This window comes from Meriones unguiculatus, chromosome 3, assembly GCF_030254825.1.
Source record: "Meriones unguiculatus strain TT.TT164.6M chromosome 3, Bangor_MerUng_6.1, whole genome shotgun sequence".
Lineage (NCBI taxonomy): Eukaryota > Metazoa > Chordata > Mammalia > Rodentia > Muridae > Meriones > Meriones unguiculatus.
Genome location: NC_083351.1, coordinates 162175583 through 162192671, shown reverse-complemented (window position 1 = coordinate 162192671; position 17089 = coordinate 162175583).

The window sequence follows — 17089 nt, the reverse complement described above, 5'->3', positions numbered from 1 at the left end:
CTTAGTCATTAGGGATTTAGAATTTTAGAGGAGCTGGCCAGAATGGCAAATAACTCTCAGATGCTTATGATGACACAAGTTTGGACAGAATGTAGTCAAGAAATTTACTAGGAGTTGTGATTAGTATTATTTTTTTATGCAGACTGACTTTTCATAATAAAGACTTCACCAATTTTGCTTTCTACTGACAAGAGCAAGCTTTGCATTCTAGATTGACCTGGTCCTTTTACGTCTTCCTGAAAGAACATGCGTGCCATGGTGAGCTTGCTTGGTTTACCGCTGGCTTTTAAAAACAGAGGACTGGGTTTGCTGCCAAAGACTGTCTCCTACTTTAAATGTCTCTGTCCACCCCTTTGCATGTGTACTATTCTTCCAAGGCATAAGAAGCACAGTGTTTCAATGTCTCACACAACATTACAGTTTTCAGGAACCCTAATCCAAAGTTCAGTACTACAAAGAATAAGACAGTGTTAGAATAACAGTATTTAAGTAAATTCAAAATATTTTCAACCTGTATGTACACAAGATTTGCAAAGGTGTCTCGGATAAAGGCAGTCAGCAAAGTGTCAGGCTGCCTTTGTCTGATTCTATGGCAATTGAGTAGCAAGTAAAACACTGGGTTTACAGTGACATGAATTTGCAAGAAGTTGGTCACTTAGGGCCAGTGGGATGGAGTATGACACCTGGTATTGACAGCCCTGAGCTCTGCCTGTGCTTTCCATGGAATCTGGACACTTTATTTCAGCCTTAGCAGATAGCCTCCTGGGAGTTGCCACCAAACTCCGCTCTCGATCGCTTTCTCCATTTACCTTACTGCTCTCCAGCCTTTGAAGATGTGTTCTAGCTCAGGAGGAAAAGCCTATGGAGATATAAATGCCTAGATTCTGAACCCAGGATGAGAAATCTTGCTTTTTATAGATGCTTTGGTTACTAGGTGTTGCTACTAAATTACCACAGTTTACTTTGTTTGTATTAGTTCTCTGTGCTACAATGTTGGGTGTTGATCGCAAAAGTCCATAATTTTTTTTTTCTTCAAAACATCCCTAATTGGTTTCCCATGGTAAGGGGAACTATTTCTGACAGGAACTCAATGGAAGACTCTTTGACCTCCCCACCCCCCAAGGGAAAAGCAGTCCTGCTAGGCCACAGAGGAGGACTTTGCAGCCAGTCCTGAAGATACCTGATAAAACAGGGTCAGATGAAAGGGGAGGAGGACCTCCCCTATCAGTGGACTTGGAAAGGGGCAAGAAGGAGATGAGGGAGGGAGGGTGGGATTGAGAGGGAATGAGGGAGCGGGATACAGCTGGGATACAGAGTTAATAAAATGTAACTAATAATAAAGAAATAAAATTAAATAAAAAAAATCCCCCTTCCTCCAGAAGAAACATAAAAATGTGTTTAACTGTATAAAATACTTTGGGACCAGGCTGTGACTTTTTTCCATATACTCCGTGGTAATGAATTACTTGTTATTTTATAATTCTTTTTATTCTCCAAACAGTTACAACATTGTCATGCAAAGCCCTGGCTTAGGTGCCCACTGTATTCACAGTGTCTTAGGATGGGAAATTTACTTGGCATTAGGTTCAAATTCTGGTTTCTACAATTTTTATGCCTTAAAGCCTGGTCAAGTTATTTAATCTTCTTAATTCTCAGTTTCCTCTTTTGTAAAATGAGAGAAAGTAAACTTTTAAGTATTTCCTGAGAGTTTGAGATAAATTTTAATACCAGTTTAAATAAATATCATGTGTAAATAAATATTTCATCATTATTATTATGTTATAGGTTTCTCAATAGCTGCTTTATTACCAACCACTGACACATTAAATTTTCTTTGAGTAATATGTCGCCTTACCACGATTACTTATTCATCAAAACAAGAATAACACCTGGGCACGACGGTGCGTATCTGTTCTGTCAGCACTAATGTGGATGATGAAGAAGGAATATCATGAGTTTGAAGCCAGACTTGGCTAGACAGTGAAATTCTATCTCAACCAACAAACAAGGCAAACAAGCAAAAAAGCAAATAGAATCAACCACATCTACTACTATCACAAGAAGAAACCGTTAAAAGGACAGCAAGGATCTGCATAGCATTTCAGATTTTGCCCTATCTAAATTCAGCATTTGGTTCACAAGGAGGACATGGCCCAGGGCCTGACTGCTGGAGGGTAGTCATTTATTCAGACCGCCCTCAAAGGTAGTGGTTACTCCATGGAGATCTAGGCAATCAACTCTTTTATGTATATATATTCACGATCAGCTTTCAGAAGGTCAGTGTGTCTGCCGTATTCTCTCTCTGTCCTGAGGAGACAATGTATCCCAAGGGCTAAGGTCACAGGACATGAGGCTGGCTGTACTGAGCGCCAAAAGCAGCAGTTGGCTCAGGGAGCGTTCACATGGATCGGGTATTTACTCCTTACAGTTCACAGGGGTGCTTATGCTGCCATCTCATTATGGAAATAACACACTTGATCACTTTCCATACCTTTGTTGTCATTTATTTACTCAGTTGGTGTAAGAATCTGTGCCATCGAGTGTTTCCCATTCACCCCAATTAATAGGAAACTAGAACTGTATTTGATACTTGGATGAACAGTGGCCATAGGGCATGTGAGTTCTAAACTAGTAAAACAAAGATATCTCTTTGAGGAAAAGAACAAAAAGCTATGTGAGAAACTAAATAATGTTTTTGGTAATATATTTTTATTTATTTTGGATACATTTTTTGATAAGAAAAAACTGTAGCAAGCTTTAAGGAAGTGAGTGACAAGTAGTACAAATACCATAAAAAACAGAACACTTTTTCCAATGTCTGGAATGGGCTGTGATCTGGACACTTGAAGTCTCACTCCGTCTTTACTTCTCGAGTTTAGAGTGTCAGCTCACTGTATCTTTGGGTCACATGCCAATTGAATAACACCTCTGGAAGCCTTTCCTGCATGAAGACAGATAGCAGCATTTCAACTGTGTACTGAAAATCACAAAAGTATGTTTTATTAAACTCATACTACACATCCCCAGCTCAGCTTCCTCAAAGTGCCCATGGCCATTGCAGCACTATTTGACTCTAGAAGAATAGTGAGGGAACATGGAAGTGGAAAAAAATTAGCCATGCTAACTAACTGTGGAGGATTTTCATGAGATCTTTGTGCTGCCTTCTATTTACATGAGGTTCATTTCCATTGCTAACTCTGAGCTGTCTAATAAACTGTTTTGAGAGCAGAAATATAAAACTTTTAATTGAAAACAGAAAGAAGTGACAATAAATGTCCCCAAATGCTCCTCTCTCATAGTGCAAGCAGCTTGGGATGTATAAGAATACTTTTTGTACTGTGTCTTAGGCATGGCTTAGTGCCTTACATACCCTATTTAGTATTCATAAAAACACTGCCAGAAATGCACTGTGATCTCCCAACAACATGTTAGTGTTGAAAAAAATGCAATCTTAATGAAGTTAAAGGCTAAGTCCTGGAATAGGGATTTGGATCAGATCTGCTTGCCCTTAACCATTTCTCTCTCTGTGTGTTTCTTTCTCTGTATGTCTGTACGTATATACCAAATATACACAGTGTGCATGTTTTTATGAGTGGCATCAAGACACAAGCCCCAGTGTTGTATAAAGATCTTCTAGACAAAAACGAAGTGGGCTGTGAACTTGCATGAAATGGGTTTGTACAATCTCAGTTCTAGATACTGACATGAATTAAGAATGTTCAAAACCCAATGGCAACTGAAAAAGTGAAGAGCCTTGCTTTTCTTGACTGCAAAAGACTACGCTCTCAGTATTGAGGGTATGTTGTGTGGCAGGCAAGACGAATCAACTTCTAAATGAACAGTTAGAGCAGACTAGATGATTGAGTAGGCCAGCGCTCATTTAGTCTTTTAACGTCATCTCTTCCCAGACAACACCTAATCACTTTTTTTCCCCAGAAATGTTAGTATTCCACAGACTGTCTATATTCAAAGGACACATACACTCCAAGCTCCCGCCTATATTCCAGGACCATTTACAAGCCTGTTTATGGATTTTGTACTATACTAGTGTGCATCAAAACTGATTCATCCATTCACAGAGAATGGCTGTCATAAATCCACCTCCACTAAGTATGTTTGACTCCAAAATTTTATAGACCAGACATACTCGTACCTCCCTCACAGCTGAGCAATAAGCAGAAGCTGAGGTGCTGTATGTTTCAGAGGCATAGAGGTCAGGACTCACAGGGAATGGATTTGCCCCGAGAACTATCAGCTGCCATTTCTTGCTTGGTCTGAAACCTTCATCGCAGGCCTATGCAAATGCAGACACAAGGGTTAGGCGCTTCAAGTGCCACCAGCAAGGGGTTTCCATTTCTGCGCATGTCTCGGGTCTTCCTCTGGTGACAAGATTGTTCTGAGGCTCAGAATGGCACCAGCGATTCCCCATCTGCCCGTTTACAAGACACAGAGGGACACAATTGAAAGATCAAAGGATAAGTAACTGGAAAAAGATGGAGACTTTAAAAAATGAGCATTTTTCTTTGGGTGTTTTTTTTCTTTATTTATGTGTATGTGTCTGTAGAAGAGTATCACAAGTGCGTGTGGGTACTGGAGGAAGCCAGAAGAGGGTGTGTGGTCTGTGGCATTGGAGGGAGCGCCAGACCCAAACTGGGGTCTTCTGAGAGCAGCCAGTGCTCTTAACTGCTGAGCCGACTCTTCAGCGGCATCTTCCGTAGGTTGGTTTGTTTGTTTGGTTTTATTTTTTTTTAGAGACAGGGTTTCTCTGTGTAGCCTTGCCTGTCTTGGACTTGCCTTGTAGACCAAACTGGCCTCAAACTCAGAGAGCCGCCTGTCTCTGCTTCCCCGAGGGCGGAATTATTACAGGCGTGTGCCACCGTGCCTGGCTACTTTCAGTAGGATTTTTAAGACAGGCTTTTTTTTTTCTTCCCGTTATCTTTTCTTTACTGTAAGGCTTTCTGAAGACAGGAGATGCTTTAAAAGACAGTAAATACTTTTAGGTTTTACAAAACTTGTTTCTAAATAAGTAGTAAATTCTACCATGAAGAAAGACAAAAATTGAGTCTTATAGAATCATGTCCTCGTTCCTCCAGCTCCATATGCTTGGGGTAGTCCTTAACCCTGTTTTCATTCTCAGGTGGTCCTGTCAGCTCCATCATAAAGACAGACGCAGAAGGAGACCCTGTTACACGTCTCCACCCCGCTGTGGGCCAACAGAATAGCATTACTATTGTCTTTGTTTCTTACCCCTTTCCAGCATCTTTTCGAGTCAGCGGTTCATGATACATTGAAGTGTAAGCTGGACCACAGCTCTCTTCCAGGGGTTCCTCGTCGCAGCCTGACTTGAAACCAGGGCTTGTAGTCCCACAGGCCCAGATGTGATCCGATCCTATCCTTCTGGTCTCCAGCCCTAAACTAGATTCTGTCTCTGTTCCAGCCACATAGGCCTCCGTGCTTTACATGGAGCATGCCAGACCGGCTTCTGTCCTAAGACTGTCAGTTCTTCACGCGAGTGCTTCTTTGTTGCAGGTCCCTCCTATTCTCCCTCCCTGAATTTATTTTCTCCATCTCAGGCATCTCCAACTCCCCAAAATTTTATAATTTAAATTTTTTTTAAACCACAATGGAAGCTCTGTAAAGGCAGGGAAACTTGCTCGTCATACTTATTGCTATATCTTTAGCGCTGGGGCATAGTAGGTGATCAAGAAATAAGTGTGTATTTAGGTAAAACAAGGCAATCAAATTTTCTTCTTGAGTAGATAAAGGAACTAAGTCTGAAATATATATATACAGGGTCTCACAATGTCCTCATTGCTGGCCTGAAACCCACTATGTAGGCCAGCCTGGGTCCAAACTCTCATCGTAGCTGAAGGTGTTATATAACCTGCCAAGGGAGAAGAAAATCAATAGGACTACCCACATACGAATTCTACAGAACACAATGACTGACCACGAAATATATCTCCTATGGCATAAGAGTGGCACTTATCTCTTGGGGGGAACAATAAACAGGTGTTTAACTGGACTTAAAGCTTGTTCAATAGGAAGAAATCCATACTTAGTACTGTAGACCTAACCAACTACCCATGTCTGAAGAGGTCATAGACTATAGAGGAGCAGCAGCTACTGCCACTTTCTTAAACTGGTAAAATCTCTAACTAGATCCTAAATAATTATCCTTATACTCACAGATAAATGTAGCTCTTATCCCCTCATCAAAGCAGTTTTTTTTTTTTTCCCAGATGGAGGCAGATGTACAACTATGCAAACACAGAGAATCAGTGATTATAATATACCCAGTTCCACACTGGGTCATCTACAACACAGCCTCCACCCCTGAGGCTCAGGGAACACCACGGAAGACTGTAAGAGCCAGAGGACTGAGATGCGTCTGGACATGACAGGGAAAGTTCACCCCTGACACTGGGTAGCGGTCTGGCTGCCCAAACAGGACCTGCTACAACAACCACACTAGTTGACGTGCGGATGTGGAGGGGGAGATTTCGCAAGGTCCCTCCACTCGACGAAGCAATGGCCATCAAGTGAGGGAGAATCCATTTTCTCCAGGGATGAGCCTTCTGATTCCAAATGTTGTAGACACAGTACTCATGTGCAATTCACAAAAACATTTTTTAAAAAGACAAGAAAAAAGACAAAGACACAAATGATGGTCATAACCGGGTTCACGTTTCCACTATCCCGTCCCATCTTCATGTGTCTTTCCCCCACTCCCAAAACGATCCTGTAATCTCCCTGGTGTTCCACTGGGAGGTATAGCACGCACTGCACACACCTTAGGTGGCTTTGTAAGCTCGCTGTCACCTTCTCCTGTCCTACCAATGCACCACCACATGGTCCCTCCTAACGTCTGACATATGTGTCAAAGTGTTCTGCTCTCCCTTCCGGGGTTCCTCAGACGTTTCCACATATTTGCCCATCTGTATGGGTTGTTTATGAACTTGTAACTTCCCTCCTAAATCTTCTGCTTGGAACAATTCTTCACGCTTTTAAGGGCTAGGCTAAAAATTCTCTTCACTGTGGAACATTTCCTCTTCCCTGCTGGCAGAGCCCTTCTTTCTGTCCTCTGTGTGTCCACAGGCAGTATGTCCTAATCTTGCTGGGAACATTGATCATAATGCCCATTTTCTCTAGTGGCTTCAGAGGGCCTAGGTTTGGTAGGTGACAAAAATGTCTCAGCTGAGCAAATATAGCTCACCTGCATCAAAGTAACTGAATTTTTTTCCTATGGTAGGTGATTATGGAAGCACGAAGTAGGGAATTATCTGCAGTCCTAAAAAAAAAAAAACCCACAAAAAACAAAAAAACAAAAACAGGCTAGTGGTGGCATAAGCTTCTCTCTGTGAGAACAGACTGTGAGTTTTAAGTTACAGCCTTAATTAAGTCAGCGTGCATTGGCAGATTTTACTGGCAAAAGTTTTACTAGCTTTTGATTTTTATCCAAAGCCCATGGGAAATGTGTGCTTAAATAATTAATTTGTTGAGCTGTTCTAGGGCTTGGGAGAATGATGTGAATATAACCAATGGTATCTTTGCCATCAAAGGAGAGTATGCACTGTGAGAATGACTTTTAAACCCAGATAGTGCGTAAAGAATATTTTTACAAGTGAAACAGAAGACATTGTATGTATTAGTACCTTTAAAATCTATAGTTATATCCAGGTGTGACGGTAAACTCCTATAGTCCCAGCACTTAGGAGGTAGAGGCAGGTGGATCTCTGTGAGTTTGAGGCCAGTTAGGTCTATATAGCGACTTTTAGGCCAGTCAGGGCTACAGAATGGGACTGTCTCAAAGAAAACAAAACAAAGCAACACCAAAAATCTTCCAAAATAAAACACTCACAGTCATTCCTGTTATCTGATGAGTTCTTAATATGTATAGATCACTGTTGTAAGTCCCTTAAGTGTTGAGTTTGATTAGTCAATTCTGGATACTGGGTTCTGCTATTACCTATTACCTATTACCTATTATTGTTTTTTGAGAGAAAGTCCCACGTAGCTGGACTCATTGTCATATTCAAGGCTGACCTTGAATTCTTGATACTCCTGCCTCCGGCTTTTCAGCTGTGGGATTTAGAGGTATGAGTTACCATATCAGGATAATCTTAAATATAAAATTTGGTTTAAGGTTTTTGTTTTTCCCCAGAGAGGGCCTTATATGTGCTTGGTAAGTACTTCATCAGCAAGCTGGATCCGCACTGAGTTATAATAGTATTTTGTTTTTAGATATGGAAGCTGTGGCACAGAAAGAGTGGCACCAGCCAAGAAGAGCAGAATTGGGACTTAAACTACTCATATATTCCTGCTTAAAAGTGTTTGCATCCAAAGGAATATTTTTAAGTTATAATGAGATCAGGTTGGAGTCAAGGTTAAGTTGCCTGATTTTTTTTTCTCCCATTGGTACTAACACATAGCCAAGAAGGTGCTTCAGGAGGTGACAGGAGTTAGGACAGATACTAGACTGGAAATACTTAGGTCAGAGATACCTAAGTATTTCTCTGGCATTTAATTGTTTTTCTGGATACAATCATGAGGAAGTTTTTATTTAGCATATTTAGCATTCATTAAAAAAAATGTGTGTGTTTAACAAGTTTGCTAGGGATTTCAGGGATTTCTGTTTTGAAATCATTATATTCAAATATCAGCTCCTCAGTGAATTTTCTTCATTCACCTTAACATTCCTTCCCCTTCTCTCATTCTACTTTAGTTTTTCTATAAAGGTTATCACTGCCTGATATTGTACTACAGATACCGTATTCTGTTTGTTACTGCTTTCTAGTGCCTAGAATAGTGTGTGGTACATGGTAGTCTTTAGAATCTCTATTGAACAAACACATTTTGAACAAACACATTTTCTAAAACAGTAATACAGGCAACATCCTTCAATCCTTAGAACAACATGGCAGCTCCACAAAACCACGCTTGACACAGACAATACAAAACTGATGAAAAAAAAAGAGACAAAAATATTCCCAAATCTGCTGTTAAAAGGAGAACTATAGTTTTTTTTTTTTTTTTTTAAACTTGGCTTGAAAGTAAGTAATGGCATTATTTAGGCATTAGGTAGGTAAGGAAAGTCTTAGAGGGCCCAGATAATCAGTTTTTCATTCTAGATTCTTCCACTTCTCTCCCTTCCCCTCCTTCTATTCTTTCCTTTCCTCCTCCTTTCTCTCTATTTTTTTCCCCCCGTCCACCCCTTTCTCTTCCGTTTTCCTTGTGTGAGGAGCAGTAACAGTACTGAGCCATCTAGACAGTCTCCTGTTTCTGTCCTTTGGGAATCTATCCTTGTTTCATGTCTGGAGAAAGCCATTAGAAATGATGTCTAAAATGTGCTAGACATGTAACTCCAGGTTTGACCTTTTTAATGTTAGTTTTCCCAAAACATACCCTTGACACCCATACATTTCTGTCTTGTGAATAAATTAGAATGTAAATGCCCATCTACCGCGGGCAGCCCACAGTTATTTCCTTCACTGTGCTCACTACAGCTTGTCTTTAAGTCATTTTCAAACTGGTTGTTAGATGAATCTCTGTGTAGAAAGCTGCTGAGCCTGGAGGAAAGATGAAAGTTCAGAGGGAGTGAGCTGAAGGCATCAGCAAAGGCGTTATGGCAAACAGCTTTATAATGACCATCTCAGGCTAGAAATTTTTGTTTCTAATGTCTGGCTTCTGTGGGCTGTGCCTACTGTTGCTTCTCCCGCCTTCCCTGTCTCTGATTATTATGGAAGAAAGCAACCACCTAAACTTCTAGTTTGGTCTCTCTTTACCAGATGGAGCCCTGGCTGTTTGTAGATGTCATTTGACTGGCTGCCGTGCTGTCTACAGGATGCAACCTTTCAGTGTAGAATAGTTTTTTTTTTTTTTTTTTTTTTTTTTTTTTTTTTGGCACGGCCTTGCAGTAGTGCATGGTGGGTTTGTCCTCCCTCCTCAGCCTTCTGAGTGATGTGAATAATTATCATGCGGGCTTAGTGCTGGGTGGTTTTGAACCAAAGAGGAGCCCGTTTGAAGCTCATAGCATTCATGTTCTCCAGACTTGTTTTCGTAAAGAGAATACTCTAATTTCTAATGAAATTGACGCACTTAATCTGGGCCAGTTTGGATATTTCATCCCAAGCATACCATACATGGGGTATATCATACTGCTAGATGTTTAAACAATCATATTAAACGTTTTAAACCTTAGAGCCAAGGATGGACTTTAAGTCATGAGAGTAATGAGAGCAATTGTATACAGAATCTTGTGTCTTTTTCTCATTTAGTTTTTGAGTGAGGTCATTCATTCACAACTTTCATTAGCATCTTGAGAAAACATATGCTTGAATGCTCTGTTCTAATCCTGGTGGGATTAAATTTTTGTTTTCCCCAAGATGATTTATGTTTGTGACAACTAGTCCTACTTACTTGCTGTAATTTTCTTTTATCTAAACACTTAAAAAACAAAACTTAAAAGATGCCTCTTTTTTTTTGCATCTGTAAATGGAAAAACACCATGTATAAGTTAAATAATGCTGTTTATGTGTTGCTTAGAAATTGCCTTTGTGTAGGTGTGCTATACCAGGGGCTTGTGTAATGGGATACTATATTTACCAGTCTGGATTCACCCTGTTTTTTCCCCCACCCCCCAGAAGATCGTTGAAAACACTCTTCTTTGAAGGTGTTAGAAATGAGCTCCATGGTTCTATTCTCCATGAGCAAATGTAATGTAAGCAGCTGCTTTGAATGTTCAGTGGGAAAAATAAGTGTTAGGAACAGCAGATAGGCAGCAGTGTTTCTCTCAGACACAGAGATGAAACTATGACCACAATGAAGTATAGGATATAATGCTGATCAGGGTGTTCTAACAAGGATAGCAGAAGTTTTGTGATGATACTAGATGGTCACAGAGCCCCAGCAAAAAAAGTAGATGGTTATTTTGTAGATAGATATTTTGGTAAGTTGTTGCTCCACATCAGAATTCCAGGACTGATATAACTGTCCAGGGTCTAGCTGAAGAAATGCAGTTCTCACCCCTCATCAAGGGGACGTCTCTGCAACAGAGTGGGATGATTACAAAGAAACCGTAAGTGATCAAAATGCAGAGTTGTGGAACCTAGTCCCATCCACAATACAACCTCTGCGCCTGAGGCTCAGGGATTATTGCAGACGAGGGGCAGAAAGACTGTAAGATCCATGCTAACAGGGAGTTTGCTCATAGAAGTGTCAGGAGCTCCACCCATGAAGCCTTACCAGCATGGTTGCCTGACCATGATCTGAACAACAATGATATCAACAGACATGCTAACGTGGATGGGGGAGGCTCACAAGACCTCAGCCTCAGACAGAGAACTACAGGCAGCTAAGGAATGCTGGGTGTGGGAGGAATAGTCTCACCCAGGAGAGAGAACACTGACTGGTTATCCAATACCATAAGGGTCAGCCCTGAGAACATACAGGTAACGTCATACAGACTGAGCAGATTTTACTTACGTATTCAGAAACACACACACACACACACACACACACACACACACACACACAAACATACACACATACACACATCAACAGTTAAAGGAAAGAGGCCATGCATTTGAAAGAGAACAGGGATCTTGGGAAGGAAAGGGATGGAGGAAATGATATAATTATAATCTCAAAAAAACTATAAAAATTATTAAATCATTCTAGGATTCTTGAACCTAACTCAACTTATTATAGAGGGATTCATGTTCTCTTATTTTGGCTCCTAGATCTGGAGCTCCCTAGTTAGTATGATACCAGAACCCTGTGGGGCATGATCTTGCAATATGGCCGCCTGTATGCCATTTGTTTCCTTAAGCTTTCAGTGAAAGTACTTGTGGCATTTTTCTGGGGAGACCATATTGTGTGTCGTGAATGAAGAGAGAGATTTAGAGACTTCAGACTTCCGGGGAACTATGATATAGTGGTTTAGAATCTAAAAATCACTGGTTGTTTACTAATCAATGCTCCTAGAGGTCAGGCGAGCCATGGGATCTTGTTCCACATCTATCTAACAGCAGGTTCAATGACTCTATCATACAACTACTTCCTCAGTCTCAGTATGTCGTATTAATAGTTATCCTTGCTCATGAGTAGAATTCTTCCATGCTTCCTACACCAGCCACGTGAAACCTGATGATGAAGGATCAGCTGGAAGGAAGCTTCTGGAACTTCATTCCTTCAGCATTCCTTGTAGAGGATAGTAGAGATTAGAATTGCTGACAGATGGGGTGCACCATTGTCTTTACATTTAGTTCGCCTGCTTGGGTTGTCATGGCGTTTTAAAGTGAGCTTATTCAAGTAGTGTTAGTAGTTTCATATTTCTTTCCACTGTGGAACTTGATATGTAGCTATTGATCTGGCAAACTCTTTCTATGTTGTTCAGCTGAGAAGTTGGAATCAAATTGCTTTTAAAAAACAAGAGCAGCTGGGTGGTGACACTCCCAGCACTTGGGAGGCAGAGCTCAAGACCAGCCTAGTCTACAGAGTGAGTTCCAGGACAGCCAGAGTTATACAGAGAAACTCTGTCTTGAAAAACAAAACAAAACAACCCCCCCCCCAATCAATAGTAGTTTGTGATTCACCCTAGGACTAGATAAACTGTTTAGCTGTCTGTTCAAATACAGTCCTAGTACGGTCCTAAAAAATCCTTGTTTATTTATACTTTATAAGGCACTGTGATTGCCTAGAACATTGAAGTCAGCACTACAACTTTCAATTAACAGGAAGTAGCAAGCTTCAGGTAGAATGTAACCCTGCAGAAGTTCATGGGACAATCACATTTCCAAGAATCTAGTGCTCTGAGGCATGCTGGGATAGCTGAGGGTGTCAGCAAGCTGCGGTTTCTTATGCTCACCTTGAGGAAGAAAGCAGTCTTGTGGCACCTGGACATCATAAAGACATACAGTGTATCTCAGAAGGCTAAGCACTGGAGTCAGATATAGAGAAGAAAGGGGACCCTATAAAATAAGTTCTCTTATCACATAGATATTGGGACACAGAAGACTTCAATATATTGGAAGTATCTAGAGCAATGTGGGAATTGTGGCCAGCCCTGGCAAGAGCATAGAGGCATACAATCTTAAGGGTTTCCTTGTGGAAAGTAACCCCATTCCTCTTTCCTTCTTTCCTTCCTTCCTTCCTTCCTTCCTTCCTTCCTTCCTTCCTTCCTTCCTTCCTTCCTTCCTTCCTTCCTTCCTTCCTTTCCTCCCTCCCTCCCTCCCTCCCTCCTTCCTTCCTTCCTTCCTTTCTTTTTTCTTCTTTCTCTGCCATGGACCAATCCAGCCGGGGTCCCACAACCACGGGGAAATTAGAGGTTTGGATATTAGGTAGACACAGGTTAGGCAGATTTGACAGACAGACGCGCACACCAGAGAGTGTTTGAATCTGCTGCGATTTACTGAAGTCAAGCTAACACTTCCATAGTGATTACATAAAGAAGGACCTTGAAGTTGACATACTTCCCGGAACATTCAGACTTTTACCAACAAAACAAAGTTTACATTTTAACTGAAAGGGCAACCTGATATAAAGCAGTGTCTACAAAAAATCTTGGCCTAAAAGCTTTTAATCAAAGCAAATACAAAACTTTAAATTCGTGACTATTTATGCAGTTTTATTGTTACTAATTAGTGAGAAGGCCAGGGGCTGTCATTGCCCTCCAAGCCAAGTCGGCTAAAGATTTACAACCCTCCCTAGAGATAAGCACTGAGGAGAATTCCTCCTGTTTGTCTTGCTAAGGATTTACAATCTTCCTTTAGAGATAGGATGCTTGAGCTAAAACTCATAGTATAATATAAAACCTTCTGACCTCCTATGTTTGCCTATCTTCTTTCTGCCTCATCATAAACACCTGTGCTTGGTAATGGTTTTGTAGTAGTTTTACTGCAGAGAGAATACCCAGAACATTCAGCTTGACAGATCTTGATTAAATATTTTCTTTAGAAAGACCTAAAACTCTTGCCCCTTTATTACCTACAATGTTTGGTTTTTCCACAAGCAATTCCTGATACTGAATCTGATTTATTACCTCTCCTAAAATTTTATTTTCCTTCCACCTTTTTTTGCTAAAGCTTTTAGTAATCTATCAGAAATGTGTTTCCTTGAATAGTTAATTGTGCTGTTCCGATAATCATAGAGAAACAGCAAAAAAGCTCATCAATCCTGCAACCGAGGAAGCATGGGACTCTCAGAATACGTCTTTTTGGTTTAGGTGGCCAGGGGGAACACATTGCCAGTGACCTCCAGGGAGCCTATTCCCGAGGGAAACGTATCTCTCATCTAGTAGCACATCTATTGATATGCTACACTGACGATGCTGGAGAGGGTGTAGCATTTCTCTCTCTCTCTCTCTCTCTTTCTTAAAACACACTTAAAAGTGTATAACTTGATTTTTTAAAATTATTTATTTTATTTTATGTGCATTGTTTTGTCTGTATGTTTGTATGAGGGTGTCTGTCTAGAACTGGAGTTCTAGACAGCTGCGAGTTGCCACATGGGTGCTGGGAATTGAACCCAAGTCCTTTGAAAGAACAGCCAGAGCTCTTAACTACTGATCCACTTCTCCAGCCTGACAAAGTGCTTTTCTGTGTGTGGTTAAGTGATTATGTCATTTGAATTCCTTGTCTTGGACTATGTGGTATAGGTATTCATTGAACTGTAAAACAGGACACAAAGAATATCAGTGAAAGTGAGAAATATGGCAGCAGGTCTGGAGAGCACAGGTAGACTTCAGAATCAACAGGCTCAGGTTTCCACAGTCTTGTTCCTTTTTAACTCTTGTAGCTTTCCATGGGTCTGTCATCACAAGGATTCCTTGTCAGAATAGCCAGATGTTGAGGGTTACTTTAGGCAATACTGGTTTACCCCTGTTGCCTAGCTTAACTGTCAATGGCACTGTCTTTCATTGTGAAATGTATCCCAGTTCAGAGGGATCAGCTATGTGACTAGTCTGCCTGTGAGCAGCTTATGAGAGGAGAGAGTGTTCACAAGTTTCTGTACAGTGTTTTGGTGTCAGCTGGAAACACACTGTCAGGGAACTGAACTCACTTAAATGGTGTGTCTTGTGGTCTATTTTGTGTGACAAGGGAGATGATCTGAGATTCAGGATTATATTGATCCAGGAAGGTTCAGACTGGTCTCCTGGTTGGGAATTTGGAAACTGAAAGAAAATTGAAAGAAAAGTGGTGAGGTGAGTCTGTGAATAGGCCTGTCAAGATGGACATCTGTTTCTCATTTAAATGCCTGGTAGAGAGAAAAGATGAAACTCAATAATTAAGATGGCATGTCTTTCAAGTGATGTTTAACCTTTTTCCATGGCTATTCTGTTGTTTGCACCATGTCAATGTTTGAAATGACTATGTGGAAAGAGTAAGGACACTGAAGTGCTCAACAGCATATTTTTCCTACCAATATTGATTTCGATATTACCACTATTAAGCACCTTGCATACTAATTGCAGAGGCCAGCTTTGAACCCATGACCTGATATTTTTTTTTTTAGAAAATTGAGTGGAGTTTATTATTGAGTTTATTTGTGAAAATGTGTTAAGGGAACCACAAGTAGATTAGGACTCTAGCAATCTATGGACACCATTGTTAGCAACTCCCTTGCTGGGGAGGGAGTATTGCCTGCGATTTCTCTTTACAAGAGACACCACCTGCTATATGACCTGCAGTTTCTCCTTAGGAAGAAACTGGTGCTAAATACTCCTCACACTCTCTTCTCTTTTTTTTTTTGTTTGTTTCTTTAGATCTTTATTTCCTAAACCACAGTTAACATCCAACAGTGAAAAACACAAGAGTAGATTTAAATTAAACATCAGAAAAAGCTCATAATGAAAAAAGACTTGCTGTCAAATGGCCAAACTATTAAAAAAAAATGTAGCCTGTAGAACAGTTATAATTCTGCCAAAATCCAAGAATTTCCTTCACTGTAGGTAGACTGAGAATCTAAGCACAGGGCCATGACCTGATATTTACAGTATATATGGTCTCCCAAGGGCTATAAATGACAAAGAAGGAGCGGAAGGGCTTTGTGTCCAGTGTGGATGTAAAAGCAACAATCCATCAGGTAATTGTAGCCATCCATCTTCTGGCTGTTACTGCTGTCTCTTTCAATCAAATGGGTCAGTTGGAAAAGAAGAAAATGAGGTGATTCAGTAATTCACCTGCGTGTTTAGCTCATTCCTGACATTAACCCTGTGATGTAGGTAGTGACACTGTTACTGGAATCAAGAACATCTGATATTTCATGAATTTAATTTCATGTTTCATGTCAAGAATGTGATTCAGATATAATTATGTCTTTTTATGCTTTCTTTATTGTCTTCAATGTTAAGGTTATGTCTCAGTGAGTGTCTTCTGTGAGCCACCATGGAAGTCACTCTCCATCCCTTGTACCTTTACCAGTCACTGAGAGGTAAACTTCATTTTTATTTTCTGCTTCTTTCCCACCCTAGTCTCTGAAGCTTGGGAGAACAGAGCCCTGCCTGAAGTGGGAGTGGCAGTAAGTTGTTGCAATAGGCTCCTTAACATTTCTGATGTGTTGTAATTTAGAAAACATCTCAGGCACCAATTTCTCTGATCATATCCTTAACCGTTCATCCGGGGATGGGGTAGAGTCTAAAACCTGGGCTGGGAACCTTAGGAGACTTGGGAAGAGAGGAGCAGGAGGCTCATTTTCAGCGATGCCCAGAACTGGATTCACAGTTTCCTAATTTGGGCAGACTACTCTGATGGATACACAGCTAGCCCTGGTTATCAGCCCGTGCTGTTTTCTGTATCCCCCTTCCCCATGGTATCTCTTTTCTACACGACTCTTGTGTTTTTTGCTCTTGGAGGCACCATTCTGAAAACATTTATGTTACTTTATATTACTTTATATAAGGAGACACAGCTGCTCCTTCATTGCTCCTCTCATATCACTTCGGTTGGACTAGAAGCCTCACGCTCTCTAATTTAAAAAGGAGCATTTTGTGTGTGTGCGTATGTGTGTGTGCACATGCATACATGTGCACATGTGCCATGGTACACACGTGGAAGTCAGAGAACAACTTTTTGGAGTCACTTCTCTTCAT